Here is a 15949-nt window from a genome sequence, read left to right as displayed (position 1 = left end):
CCCACCGAACTCTGACATGGATTACAGGATCTTTTTCGTGCGCACTTGGTCTTGTGCTTGCGTGTACACACGGGGGTGTTCGGACACCGAGGAGAGTCTGCACACAAAGTTGACTGAGAAATAAATCTCTCGCCGAACGTGGGGACGAACTCACACTGACAGCGGCCAACTGGATACAAATCCAGCGCGATACCGACTGAGCTACATCCCCGCCCACGTTGCCGCTAGCATTTTATCGTAGTACAACCTCATGCATATGTGTATGTGAGCTGCCACCTATTTTTGTTTTTATCTGTGAGCAGGAAAGATAACATGTGTTCATGTCCTGATAGTCAGGGACATTTTGAAGTTTGGATTGAGACAGACATCAAAGTGAAAGGTTATCTCCCTGCTCTAGGAGTGGGGCCCTGGCAAACAGCTGTGTATCTCATCTAAAGTCAGGGTAACACCCGGGAACACGCCCCTAATGGTTTCATCGTGAGGGCGTTAAACAACATTATTCATATATTGTACTACGTTGCAAGCCCCTGGAGCAATTTTTTGATTAGTGCTTTTGTGAACAAGAAACAATTGACAAGTGGCTCTATCCCCTCTCCCCCCTTTCCCCGTCGCGATATAACCTTCGTGGTTGAAAACGACGTTAAACACTAAATAAAGAAAGAAAAGAAACAACATTATCATCATGGGGCTGGGTAGCTCACTGGGTAGAGCAGTGGACTTGTGTCATGTGATCTTCAAGTCACGGGTTCAAATCCAGGCCGGGATGGACACCAGTAAACTTTTTGTTATGACTCGTAGACAGTATCCCGTCCCTTGTCCTTGCTGGGGCATGTAAAGACCTCCGTCAGTCTGCCGTGAGTGCAGGTGGCAGGGGCGGGGATGTAGCTCAGTCGGTAGCGCGTTGGATTTGTATCCAGTTGGCCGCTGTCAGCGTGAGTTCGTCCCCACGTTCGGCGAGAGATTTATTTCTCAGAGTCAACTTTGTGTGCAGACTCTCCTCGGTGTCCGAACACCCCCTGTGTGTACACGCAAGCACAAGACCAAGTGCGCACGAAAAAGATCCTGTAATCCATGTCAGAGTTCGGTGGGTTATAGAAGCACGAAAATACCCAGCATGCTTCCTCCGAAAACGGCGTATGGCTGCCTAAATGGCGGGGTAAAAAACGGTCATACACGTAAAATTCCACTCGTGCAAAAAACACGAGTGTACGTGGGAGTTTCAGCCCACGAACGCAGAAGAAGAAGAAGATGTGCAGGTGGCTGATTACACCTCAACGCGCACACACCTGGGTTGCATGACTTGTTTGCTGCTAGCTTTCCACTGGGAGGAAGCCACCTGGATTTCTGAGCAATGGGGTGAGAGAGTATGCAATGATATAAAATAAAATACCAGTAGATAGAGTCAGTAATTTTAAGAGAGAATCTTTGAAAGATTACTTGTAATAAAGGGTACTCAGTTAACGTTACTTAATCTGGACTCAAGTTTTAAAAGGAATGGAGGCTTACTTGAGGTGAGCAGACCTGGGAACCCATACGATTTCGCCGTATTCTGTACACATGATTGTCGAGAAGACGATCAGTACGGTCAGTGGGAAAAAAATACGACGAGAAAAATTCCTAGACTACTTTTATTCACAAGCCCATCTTGAAGCCGATCCAGTATTTTGACACATGATTACAGTTTTTGAGTCACTTGAGAAAAAGTGACTCTATGTAATCGGTCAGTGTTAGTCTGTCCGGCCGGCCGGCCGTAGACACCACCTTAACGTTGGACTTTTCTCGGAAACTATCAAAGCGATCGGGCTCATATTTTGTTTAGTCGTGACCTCCAATGACCTCTACACTTTAACGATGGTTTCGTTGACCTTTGACCTTTTTCAAGGTCACAGGTCAGCGTCAAAGGAAAAATGAGACATTTTATATCTTTGACAAAGTTCATCGGATGTGATTGAAACTTTGTAGGATTATTCTTTACATCAAAGTATTTACATCTGTAGCCTTTTACGAACGTTATCAGAAAAACAAGGGAGATAACTAGCCTTTTCTGTTCGGCAACACACAACTTAACGTTGGGCTTTTCTCGGAAACTATAAAAGTGACCGGGCTCAAATTTTATGTGAACGTGACTCATTGTGTTGTGAATAGCAATTTCTTCCTGTCCATCTGATGCCTCATATAATATTCAGAACTGCGAAAGTGACTCGATCGAGCGTTTGCTCTTCTTGTTGTCAGTAAAAATTGAAAAAAGGATTTGTTTTAAATGTATAGGTAAACTTAATTAACGATGTGGCGGACGCGTGTGAAGTATGTTTTAATCATGGATGTTCAAATGCTGTGTGGAGTACGCTCATTTTTCTGAAAATACACCAAGTTTGTTTGAGAATTCTCTAAGTGCAAAACAAGGGTTCCCAGGTCTGGGTGAGGATATATTAAAAGCATTCCTCACTAGCCATTGGGCAGGTGGCGAGTTGATGAGATATGCCAGTCAGTCGTCAGTCAGGGCAGTCAGTCAATTGTCAACCAGTCAATTGCTATCATTGCGGAAACATCTAGAGTGTTCTCAGTGCGATTGTCTGTTTGTATTTGGTGCTGTCTTCCATTGTGTAAAATATTTCGCACAGGGAAGGTGCTGATTATAATTTCTTCAGTACGTCTTGTATGTGATGACTTGTGAGAATGAGGTAATGTGCTTTGCCCGTCTGACGGACATTTATAAAAATACAATCCAAACTGTCCTGGGGACAATTATAGCTCTGCAACGTCTGCCTACCCATAACAACCAAGCCAAAGGATCCCTGACGATTTTTTTTCTATATAATTCACCTTTCCATAGCGGCCACCTGTCTATAACGCCCACTGTTGGTTGGTCCCTTGGGTGGTCGGTATTGACAGGCGGGGATATAGCTCAGTTGGTAGCGCGCTGGATTTGTATTCAGTTGGCCGCTGTCAGCGTGAGTTCGATCCCAGGTTCGGCGGAAATTTATTTCACAGAGTCAACTTTGTGTGCAGACTCTCTTCGGTGTCCGAACCTTCCCCCGTGTACACTACATTGGGTGTGCACGTTAAAGATCCCACGATTGACAAAAGGGTCTTTCCTGGCAAAATTGCTTAGGCACAGTTAATAATTGTCTACCTATACCCGTGTGACTTGGAATAATAGGCCGTGAAAGGTAAATATGCGCCGTAATGGCTGCAATCTACTGGCCGTATAAAATTTCATCTCACACGGCATCACTGCAGAGCGCCTAGAACTGTACCCACGGAATATGCGCGATATAAGACTCATTGATTGATTGATTGATTGAACTGTAGCTGGAAAAGAAGAGAAGAGAATCACTGTCTAAATTCTGACGTTACCTGATTGAAATGTTGAAATTGAGGGTAAGAACTTGTGTGATGATTTGTTGTGTATATTTTTTTAAATGGAAACTGAAAAAAACATGTATATTTGAATGGAAATGGAAAAAAGTGCAATTTTGTATTGAGTGTAGTTTCTTCGTTTCTTTGTTTGTATCTTTGTTTTGTTCGCTTTTTGCACCCACAAACAGGGCATACCAGCTATATGTCAAATGAAATAATATTTGCGTGTAGTTTGGGGATTATTTTAATAGATATTTTGTTTGGTACTTGTGCTGACTGACATTCAAATGGTAGATTGAATTAGAGCCAGTATCCTGCTTCCTCAGAAGAGATGCAAAACAAAACAAGAAAATTAAATTTGCTAAGGAAAGCCGAAAATGAGATACAGAACCTGTGTTTATGAACATATACAAAAGAGAAGTGGCACTGTTGAAATTGTTTTACCTGTAACCCTGTTTGCTATAAATACTGTGAAATTGTCTTATTACAGTTATTCTTTCTTTTAGTGTTTTATTCATGCAGAGATATTTTCTCGTACTCTTTGTGTTAAATAAGAGTTTGTTTCTTTGTTCAGTTGTCTGTGTTCCTGTTGTTCATTTAGATTATTTTTGATTTTGGAATGATAACAAGAAGGGTAAAAAGGAGGGTGGAGGAATGGGGATGGGGTAGGGGGTAACTGACTGTTGTAGCAGAAGTTATCTGACCTTGTTTGTTTTAGTGTATGAAATACTGTCTGTGCCACAGTTTTTTAAATTTTTGATAAAGGCATGTTGTCAATGTTCATATATGCATGTTGTTAACTTTCAGTATGTGCGTGTTCACTATGTGAACCATGTTAAACTTTCGATTAGAGCATTCCAGACGTACAGAAGGATATGCATAGTGATTACGCAATGTATTCAGGTAGTTTTGTATTCTTGTCATCTGAAATGTATTTTTTTGTACTGTAGAAGAGACGTGCCAGGCCTGCATTGATAAGCAGACCAGACTTCATTATGCAATTGTTGGTTATTTTTTTCATCCCTCAAATGTTCTTGACCATAAAAATTACATGTGTGTAAGTGGTGACTGACAAAAACATGCTTCTTTAGAGCATAGCTGATGCCTGTAGCTGTTTTTATAGTAGCAGTTCATCGTATACTTCTTTATGCCATTAGATTGTAGATAAATTAGAATTGCTCAAAACAACTTGTAGATACACACCAGTGCTTTATATGTGCTTTAGATTTCAAGCTATCTGGTCAGTGATATGCAAATTGTAGTAACTGGCGCTACAAATGTGTAGACTGCTTGCTGAAATATAAAACACGATGGTTGTTGATATTACTCCAGCTCAGCTTTATACTACAGGATGGCTTTTTTCTGGTCAGTTTTGAGCTTTGATACTGATATACTGATATTATAACAAGACAGATTTGATGCTTTCTGTAGATTTTTCTTCCGGGGTATAAACCGAAGGTCATAATAAAAAAAACGAGCGTGTGTTTTCACAGGAGAATAGTCTACCACAGTGTACTTATTTCTGTGATGTCGTTTGAAAGATAGCTTCTGTTTTGACATGAATAGTTGTGTAAAGGATTTTGTAAACCATAGTGTAACAGGTCACAGGTCAATCTGGGTGTTTACAGACTTCACAGGTGTCGTTCCACCTGAACACACACCAAGACTCTGCAGCATAGCTGTTCATCTTGATGAGCAGAATTGTCTCTCAAATATTTCTTTTGTGACTGAGTCTTTTTTTTCTAAAATAGTTGAATGTTGGCTTTTGCAATAGAAATCTCACAGAACGCAAGCTGGTATTTGCCTGTAGATAGTTGATCATTGTTATGACAGAAAGTGGGATTCTAAATGAAAGATGCCATCTTAAAGAAACCCCCCGCCCCGCGGGTTAGGGGGAAGAATTTACCCGATGCTCCCCAGCATGTCGTAAGAGGCGACTAACGGATTCTGTTTCTCCTTTTACCCTTGTTAAGTGTTTCTTGTATAGAATATATATAGTCAATGTTTGTCAAGATTTTAGTCAAGCAGTATGTAAGAAATGTTAAGTCCTTTGTACTGGAAACTTGCATTCTCCCAGTAAGGTCATATATTGTACTACGTTGCAAGCCCCTGGAGCAATTTTTTGATTAGTGCTTTTGTGAACAAGAAACAATTAACAAGTGGCTCTATCTCATCTCCCCCCCTTTCCCCGTCGCAATATAACCTTCGTGGTTGAAAACGACGTTAAACACCAAATAAAGAAAGAAAGAAAGTTTAAGAATTATCATTTCATAAGAAGGAAAACACTTCTGAGATAGTTGTGTAGGCATCATGTGTCTATGAATATGTCTGTCTGTCTGTCTGTCTGTCTGTCTGTCTGTCTCTCTCTCTCTCTGTCTGTCTGTCTCTCTCTCTCTCTCTCTCTCTCTCTCTCTGTGTCTCTCTCTCTCTCTGTCTGTCTGTCTGTCTGTCAGTCTACATTGATATTCTTCCCTTGTCCATATAGGCCACCCTACCAGTTCAAATACTGAAATTGTTACTTTTTTCTTGCCGCAGCAACTTTATCTGATGTAACAGCCAGTATGCTGTAGCCAGCAAAAACTTGATTGTTTCTGTCTTGATCTTGTTGACCTGGTGTTAACAGTTTCATTCAGCTTTTTGTTTGTTTTGAAGTTAGTATGAAAGATCTCATGGTCCAAAGTTTTAAACATATTCATTTGTTTTATTTGCTCTTGTACAGTTTTTATTTTGTAGATATTTTGATGGTGTAAAGAATTTGTTTGAATTCTGCTGAAGCTAACACTGGAACCACTTCGAAATTTGGTGTGTACATACATGTTAATGCGTTTTTGTTAGCAAGCTTCATGGATTTGAGTGAGATTTTAACCAGTTTACTTTGTAGGCATTGCTTAAATGTCAAATGCTCAAGTAAGGTTTTTGTAATGGCATGTATAGTAACAATAGTGATTCAAAGTCAAGATTGAATGCAATGTTTTGTAAATAATATGCTTCTTTGGAATCCAAATTTTTACTGTTTACTTTTTAAAAGATATAATAGCATGTATTTTTTTCTGTTTACCCTTTTTACAAAAGGGGAGATTGCTTTAGAGCAGATTGGTTCTGGTCACATTGAAATAATCATTATTGAAAAAAAGACAAAAAATGTTTCTGCCTATTTATTTGGTCTGTTTATTTCTTTTATTATTATAGATTTATTAGTACATGTATTACACTACCCCCTGCGGGTTAGGGGGAAGAATTTACCCGATGCTCCCCAGCATGTCGTAAGAGGCGACTAACGGATTCTGTTTCTCCTTTTACCCTTGTTAAGTGTTTCTTGTATAGAATATAGTCAATGTTTGTAAAGATTTTAGTCAAGCAGTATGTAAGAAATGTTAAGTCCTTTGTACTGGAAACTTGCATTCTCCCAGTAAGGTAATATAATGTACTACGTTGCAAGCCCCTGGAGCAATTTTTTGATTAGTGCTTTTGTGAACAAGAAACAATTAACAAGTGGCTCTATCCCATCTCCCCCTTTCCCCGTCGCGATATAACCTTCGTGGTTGAAAACGACATCAAACACCAAATAAAGAAAGGGAAGAAAGATACCTTAGCCTTAAAAAATACATTGGAAATTATGCAAACATGTATTTGCAGGCTCCCCCATGATCTAGTTATTGAAAAGAAAGTGCTTTTGTAGGCATAGGATTTGAAGCTTTGTATGGTTGATTGATTATTGTAAAAAAAAAGCTTTGTATGAATTCATTTTGAAAAATAAATGTTACTGTATACATGTAGAACTGTGTGTTCATAACTTATGCACTAGCTAGGAAGCAATACATTTGTCAATATATTTGTCATGATTCAGAGCTTTGGTAGAAGATGCAACACATATTTTTCCAGTGTTTTCTTTGTGATAAATGCATGCATGATTTTTATATGATGACCGAAATTCTATCTGATATTTGAAAATTCTTGCATGTTACATGCATACAAGGTAGTCCTTTACAGACATATATAATAAACCATGGCTTTTTTCAAGACATGTACTAGCCTGTTATGTGAAAACATCATTCCATTTTTCCACACTGTTTGTTTCATTATACCTGAATATTTCCTTGAAAAGTTGTATCTGTGCACATCTTAGCAATTTATTTATTTTACAAAATCGTAAACATGTTAACAATTGCAGTGTCAACATGTATCAACCACCTTGAACTATAATATTATATTGTCATTGCTTTAATTGTTGTCTGCATTTTGATGGATGCAAAAGGTTGTTCAGAGTTTCGCCTCTTTGTTTGTATGTGTCTGTGTCCCCCCCCCCCCCCCCCCCCAATTAAATCCAACATTTTACTTGATGTAAAACAAAGATGAACAGCTTTAAACATGTGTTGAAGTCTTTGCCTGCTTTATAGCAAGCAGACTCGTTCGTTGCTTTTTTTCTTCTTCTCCTGTTTATTAGTCAGTGATAGGTTGTTGGGTTTTTTTATGCAGTTTTTAGATAATCTTATTGCAGTCCATTTATAAATAACACACCTGTACTCAAGCATACATCATACAGGCTTTTCTTGTGTACGCAGAAACTGTTGCTGGCCTCTTAGGCAAGAATAAAAGCTGAATTGACATTTGAAGTGTGTTCTATCTATTCTTTCACTCTATAAGTACAGAAATAACAACTAGGGGTGGGGTGTAGATCGTTTGTCAAAGGTAATGCAGTTGCACCTACGATGAAAAGGCGCCCTTGTGACCAGCCAAAGTGTTCCTAGAGTGCAGGTGTCCCTACAGTGCAGGTGTCCCCACAGTGCAGGTGTCCTTTCATGACAGTGTCCATACAGTGCAGGTGTCCTTTCATATATTTTGGTCAAGATAATGAGCAAATATTAACAAAGTAATAGGTGTCCTTTATTGTAAAGTGTCCTCTCATTAGAGGGGTCTGACATAGCAGGTATCACTGTAGTGTTACTTCAAAAACTCAAAAGGCTGAACATGCACCAATTGTACCTCTTTTTACATTTAGTCAAGTCAAGTGTGTGTGTCTGTGTGTGTGTGTGTGTAGAGCGATTCAGACTAAACTACTGGACCGATCTTTATGAAATTTGACATGAGAGTTCCTGGGTATGAAATCCCCAGACGTTTTTTTCATTTTTTTGATAAATGTCTTTGATGACGTCATATCCGGCTTTTCGTGAAAGTTGAGGCGGCACTGTCACGCCCTCATTTTTCAACCAAATTGGTTGAAATTTTGGTCAAGTAATCTTCGACGAAGCCCGGACTTTGGTATTGCATTTCAGCTTGGTGGCTTAAAAATTAATTAATGACTTTGGTCATTAAAATTCTGAAAATTGTAAAAAAAAAAACTTTTTTTAAAACGATCCAAATTTACGTTCATCTTATTCTCCATCATTTTCTGATTCCAAAAACATATAAATATGTTATATTTGGATTAAAAACAAGCTCTGAAAATTAAATATATAAAAATTATTATCAAAATTAAATTGTCGAAATCAATTTAAAAGCACTTTCATCTTATTCCTTGTCGCTTCCTGATTCCAAAAACATATAGATATGATATGTTTGGATTAAAAACACGCTCAGAAAGTTAAAACAAAGAGAGGTACAGAAAAGCGTGCTATCCTTCTTAGCGCAACTACTAAACCGCTCTTCTTGTCAATTTCACTGCCTTTGCCATGAGCATGAGCGGTGGACTGACGATGCTACGAGTACATACGGTCTTGCTGAAAAATTGCATTGCGTTCAGTTTCATTCTGTGAGTTCGACAGCTACTTGACTAAATGTTGTATTTTCGCCTTTACGCGACTTGTTTTTCTTTCTTTAGTCAATTATTTACTTTCTGTTAGATTTTCTGGTTTTGTTTTCTCTGAAAATGTGAAGGGTGGATGTGCAGCACAACACAGTAAGTGTGTGTGTGTGTGTGTGTGTTTGTGTGTGTGTGTTTGTGTGTGTGTGTGTGTGTGTGTGTATGTGTGTGTGTGTGTGTGTGTGTGTGTGTGTGTGTGTGTGTGTGTGTGTGTGTGTGTACAGACATGCCAAAGGAAGACGTTAAGAGCTTTGTTTTCAAAGCATTATCTTGCTTGTGTTGTGAGGTGGTGATATGGACAGAGTGGGTAGCACTGTGAAACAGGATGCAGTTCCTTTGTGTGTGTGTGTGTGTTTGTGTGTGTGTGTATGTGTGTGTGTGTATGTGTGTGTGTGTGTGTGTGTGTGTGTGTGTACAGACATGCTAAAGGAAGACGTTAAGAGCTTTGTTTTCAAAGCATTATCTTGCTTGTCTTGTGAGGTGGTGATATGGACAGAGTGGGTAGCACTGTTAAACAGGATGCAATCCCTTTGTGTGTGTGTGTGTGTGTGTGTTTGTGTGTGTGTGTGTGTTAGTGTGTGTGTGTGTTTATGTGTGTGTGTATGTGTTTGTGTGTTTGTGTGTGTGTTTGTGTGTGTGTGTTTATGTGTGTTAGTGTGTGTGTGTGTATATGTGTGCACGTGAGCATGCATGTGTGCATGTGTGTTTATTAGTGCGCGTGAGCATGCATGCGCGCGTGTGTGTGTGTTGCTACACCTAATATCAAAATGTGGATATGGTGTGTGTATGGGCTGCTATGCCACATTTCAGAATGTGGCTACCAGTGCTATATACAGGTGTACTACCCATCAAAAAACATCAATTATCCATCCAACCGACATTGAAGATATGAATGCAGTCTCAAAAGGGAAAACAAACTTTCACGATAGAAAGGATTAATCTAGCAAAGACCTTTGTTTCATTGATGTTAATTCTTGCCCTCCCCTAACCCCTCCTTGTATTGTTTATTGCTATTTGTGATGATTAGCCTTATGGCAGGGGTGAATATGAAAATGAATGTCTTTCTCCTTAAATGAAGTGTGTAACTGCTGCAAATACTAGTTCAGATGGTCTGTGTATTTACAACAGCCTCGTATATAAACAGAAGAATAATAAAGCTTTTTTTAACAATCTATATTCATGCGCACTGAACTTCTGCATTTGTTTTGCTTGACGTTGAAAGTTGGCTCTTGACATTATCCGCTTCATGAGAACAAAAGATGATTTAGGTTGTCAGTTCTTTTGGGGGCAGAGTCTTGTTTTTTATTCTTCTTATTTTGTTTGTTTTGACTTTAAATTCTTGAATGTATGCTTTTGAGCCTCATTCAAGCACACCAAGAGATGCACACAACTTCGCACTCATTTATTCCACTGCTCTCTCTGACAATCACATTCATTCTCTCTCTCTCTCTCTCTCTCTCTCTCTCTCTCTCTCTCTCTCTCTCTCTCTCTCTCTTTCTATCTCTCTCTCTTTCTCTCTCCCTCTCTCTCTCCCTCTCTCTCTCTCCCCCTCTCTCTCTCTCCCTCTCTCTCCCTCTCTCCCTCTCTCTCCCTCTCTCTCTTCCTCTCTCCCCCTCTCTTTCTCTCTCTCTCTCTCTCTCTCTCTCTCTCTCTCTCTCTCTCTCTCTCTCTCTCTCTCTCTCTCTCTCTCTCTCTCTTCCACACACAGACACACACACGTCCATTATGTTTGACTCCATTTTTTGTGTGCTGAAAAAGTCAATCTAGGCAACATTCAAATAATCTGATACATTCATTATCAACCTTCATTTAAATCACAGACCACAATCGTCAAACCAGAAATGAAAGTTATTGCAGAGTAGTTTAAGCCATTCTAAGGGCTCAACTTCATGAACATGATTGGAATGAACCAAACCAGCTGTGCCTTTACCACACACATACAAAAGAAGAAGAAAAGTTAAACAATTCAAGCATGAAACTGTCTTTTTCACTACTTATAGAATTGCTCGAACATCTAAATTAAAACCAAAACTAAAACAAAATCATCGCGTCTCGAGTTCTTCTTCACTCAACTCAAAATTAACACATTCAACTTGTCAGTGCTGGTTAAACACTTCACATTGAAAAGACTCGCATCCACTCCCTATAGCGCACACACACACACGCGCGCGCACACACACACATACACACACACACACACACACACACTCTCTCTCTCTCTATCTCTCTCTCACTCACACGTACACGGGCATGTCCAACACTATCAGAATCATTTTCAGCAAAATAGTTCTCAACGGTTACAGACTAAACAGATATGCATGCACACACTCCGATATAAACACAGCTTTATAAATCATTACATGTAATGGTTTAGACATTCACGTCAAAATAAAACAATTAACAATATGCACACATTATCTCTCTTGCTTGTCAAAAACAGTTCTCTTTCAAGATTGTGAATTTCTCTCATTTTTTGTTGACGAGCTTTTATTTGTGTACGCAAGACATCCTTATAAACAAAAATTCTCTTTTCAATAATCAATCTTTAAAAAAAAATTCACGAGTCAACATTTGCGGAAGTTTAAAAGCTGTGCTGCAAAAATAGAACCAGAGGTGTAAACAAGAGAAACACTTGATGACTACAAATCACCAACCAGGACAGATATAGTGCACCATGTGACTTGTTTGACCAACCAGGACAGATTTAGCGAATCATATGACTGCATTGACCAATCAGGACTGATCTTGGACACCATGTGACTTATTTGACAACCAAGACTGATTTAGTGCATCATGGGACTTGTTTGATCAACCAGGACCGATTTAGCGCACCATGTGACTTCTTTGACAGGGGCGGATCAGTTGCTTTGTAAGGGGGGGGGCACTTTCAATTGAAAGTGAATGTGATGGGCGCGAAGCGCCCGAATTTGCTAGGGGGGTCCGGGGGCATGCCCCCCCGGAAAAAAATGTTGCCCAAAGAAGCAAAATGGTGCCATCTGGTGCCATTTGAACTTAGAAATGGTCATAGAATCAGCATAGAAAAATCTTCTTTTTTTTTTCTTCTTTTTTTTTCTTTTTTTTTCGGGGGGGGGGGCACGTGCCCCCTGTGCCCCCCCCCCTCGTCCGCCCCTGTTTGACCAACCGGAACTGATTTAGCAAATCATGTGACTGATTTATCGCAGCACGTACGTGACTTGTTTGACCAATCAGGATTGATTTAGGGCAACGTGTGACTTATTTGACCAACCAGGACTGATTTAGTACGTCATGTGACTTGTTTGACCAACCAGGACCGATTTAGCGCACCATGTGACTTCTTTGAACAACCGGAACTGATTTAGCAAATCATGTGACTGCACAGAACAATCAGGACTTATTTAGTGCACCATATGTGACTTATTTGACCAACCAGACCTGATTTAGCGAATCATGTGACTGCACTGACCAATCCTGACTGATCCTGTACACCATGTGACTTATTTGACCAACCTAGACTAATTTAGGGCAACATGTGACTTATTTGACCAACCAGGACCGATTTAGTGCATCATGTGACTTGTTTCACCAATCAGGACCGATTTAGTGCACCACGTGACTGGTTTGACCAACCGGAATTGATGTAGAGAATCATGTGACTGCATTGACCAATCAGGACTTATTTAGTGCACCATGTGACTTATTTGACCAACCATGCATGATTTTGTGCATCATGTGACTTGTTTGACCAACCAGGACCGATTTAGCGCACCATGTGACTTTTTTAAACAACCGGAACTGATTTAGCGAATGATGTGACTGCACTGACCAATCCGGACTGATCTTGTACACCATGTGACTTATTTGACCAACCAAGACTGGTTTAGTGCATCATATGACTTCTTTGACCAACCAGGACCGATTTAGCGCACCATGTGACTTATCTGACCAACCAAGACTGATTTAGTGCATCATGTAACTTATTTGACCAACTAGGACTGATCTTGTACACCATGTGACTCCTTTGACCAACTGGAACTGATTTAGTGAATCATGTGACTGCACAGACAATTTAGGACCGATTTAGCGCACCATGTGACTTATCTGACCAACCAAGACTGATTTAGTGCATCATGTAACTTATTTGACCAATCAGGACTGACTTAGTGTACCATGTGACTTTTTGACCAACCAGGACCGATTTAGCGCACCATGTGACTTGTTTGACCAATCGGAACTGATTTAGCAAATCATGTGACTGCACTGACCAATCAGGACTGATTTAGTGCACCATGTGACTTGTTTGACCAATCATGAATTATTTATCGCAGCACGTGACTTGTTTGACCAATCAGGATTGATTTAGGTGAACATGTGACTTATTTGACCAACCAGGACCGATTTAGCGCACCATGTGACTTCTTTGACCAACCGGAACTGATTTAGTGCACCATGGGACTTGTTTGATCAACCAGGATCGATTTAGCGCACCATGTGACTTCTTTGACAAACCGGAACTGTTTTAGAAAATCATGTGACTGCACTGACCAATCCGGACTGATCTTGCACACCATGTGACTTATTTGACCAACAAAGACTGATTTACTGCATCATCATGTGGGACTTGTTTGATCAACCAGAACCGATTTAGCGCACCATGTGATTTTTTGACCAACCAGAACTGATTTAGCGAATCATGTGACTGCACTGACCAATCAGGACAGATTTAGTGCATCATGTGACTTGTTTGACCAATCATGAATGATTTATTGAAGCACGTGACTTGTTTGACCAACCAGGACTGATTTAGTACACCATGTGATTTATTTGACCAACCAGGGCTGATTTAGTACATCATGTGACTTCTTTGACCAACCAGGGCTGATTTAGTGCACCATGTGACTTCTTTGACCAACCAGGACATATTTAGTGCATCATATGACTTGTTTGACCTACCAGGACCGATTTAGCGCACCACGTGACTGGTTTGACCAACCGGAACTGATGTAGCGAATCACGTGGCTCAGTGCATTGACCAATCAGGACTTATTTAGTGCACCACTTGTGACTTATTTGACCGGGCCAACCATGCCTGATTAAGTGCATCATATGACGTGTTTGACCAACCAGGACCGATTTAGCGCACCAAGTGACTTCTTTGAACAACCGGAACTGATTTAGTGAATGATGTGACTGCACTGACCAATCCGGACTGATCTTGTACACCATGTGACTTACTAGTTTGACCAACCAAGACTGATTTAGTGCACCATGTGACTTATTTGACCAACCAGGACCGATTTAAGGCACCATGTGACTTCTTTGAAAAACTGGAACTGATTTAGTGAATCATGTGACTGTGACAGACCAATCAGCACTTATTTAGTGCACCATGTGACTTATTTGACCAACCATGCCTGATTTAGTGCATCATGTGACTTGTTTGACCAACCAGGACCGATTTAGCGCACCATGGGACTTCTTTGAACAACCGGAACTGATTTAGCGAATCATGTGACTGCACTGACCAATCCTGACTGATATTGTACATCATGTGACTTCTTTGACCAACCAAGACTGATTTAGTGCATCATGTGCCTTTTTTGACCAACCAGTGCTGATTTAGTGCATCATGTGACTTCTTTGACCAACCAGGACCGATTTAGCGCACCATGTGACTTTTTTGACCAACCAGAACTGATTTAGTGAATCATGTGACCGCACTGATCTTGAACACCATGTGACTTATTTGACCAACCAAGACTGATTTAGTGCATCATGTGATTTATTTGACCTGCCAGGACCGATTTAAGGCACCATGTGACTTCTTTGACCAACTGGAACTGATTTAGCGCACCATGTGACTTCTTTGACCAACCGGAACTGATTTAGCGAATCATATGACTGCACTGACCAATCCGGACTGATCTTGTACACCATGTGACTTATTTGACCAACCAAGACTGATTTAGTGCATCGTGGGACTTAATTGTTTGGTCTACCAGAACCGATTTAGCGCACCATGTGACTTCTTTGACCAACCGGAACTGATTTAGCGAATCATGTGACTGCACTGACCAATCAGGACTGATTTAGTGCATCATGTGACTTGCTTGACCAATCAGGAATGATTTATCGAAGCACGTGACTTGTTTGACCAACCAGAACATATTTAGTGTATCATGTGACTTGTATGACCTACCAGGATCGCTTTAGCGCACCACGTGACTGGTTTGACCAACCGGAACTGATGTAGCGAATCATGTGACTGCATTGACCAATCATGCCAGATTTAGTGCATCATATTGACTTGTTTGACCAACCAGGACCGATTTAGCGCACCATGTGACTTCTTTGAACAAGCGGAACTGATATAGCGAATCATGTGACTGCACTGACCAACCAGTGCTGATTTCGTGCATCATGTGACTTGTTTGACCAATCAAGACTGATATTTGACCAACCATGGGACTTCTTTGAACAACCGGAACTGATTTAGCGAATCATGTGACTGCACTGACCAATCCAGACTGATATTGTACATCATGTGACTTCTTTGACCAACCAAGACTGATTTAGTGCATCATGTGCCTTTTTTGACCAACCAGTGCTGATTTAGTGCATCATGTGACTTCTTTGACCAACCAGGACCGATTTAGCGCACCATGTGACTTTTTTGACCAACCAGAACTGATTTAGTGAATCATGTGACCGCACTGACCAATCCGGACTGATCTTGAACACCATGTGACTTATTTGACCAACCAAGACTGATTTAGTGCATCATGTGATTTATTTGACCTGCCAGGACCG

At 40.4% G+C, this 15949-nt stretch overlaps 1 long non-coding RNA gene across 1 annotated transcript; it reads left to right on the top strand.

Moving 5' to 3' along the window:
• The first annotated feature begins 9 nt into the window (after nt 1–9).
• On the top strand, nt 10–10334 carry LOC138978668 (uncharacterized). The gene is made up of 2 exons (XR_011459755.1): nt 10–864; nt 1257–10334. It is a non-coding gene; the product is annotated as an uncharacterized lncRNA (long non-coding RNA).
• The last annotated feature ends 5615 nt before the right edge of the window (nt 10335–15949 follow it).

The sequence above is a fragment of the Littorina saxatilis genome, linkage group LG10 (genome assembly GCF_037325665.1).
Source record: "Littorina saxatilis isolate snail1 linkage group LG10, US_GU_Lsax_2.0, whole genome shotgun sequence".
Taxonomy (NCBI): domain Eukaryota; kingdom Metazoa; phylum Mollusca; class Gastropoda; order Littorinimorpha; family Littorinidae; genus Littorina; species Littorina saxatilis.
The sequence above is the reverse complement of the archived record's forward strand: the minus strand, read 5'-3'. Positions and strand labels throughout refer to the sequence as shown.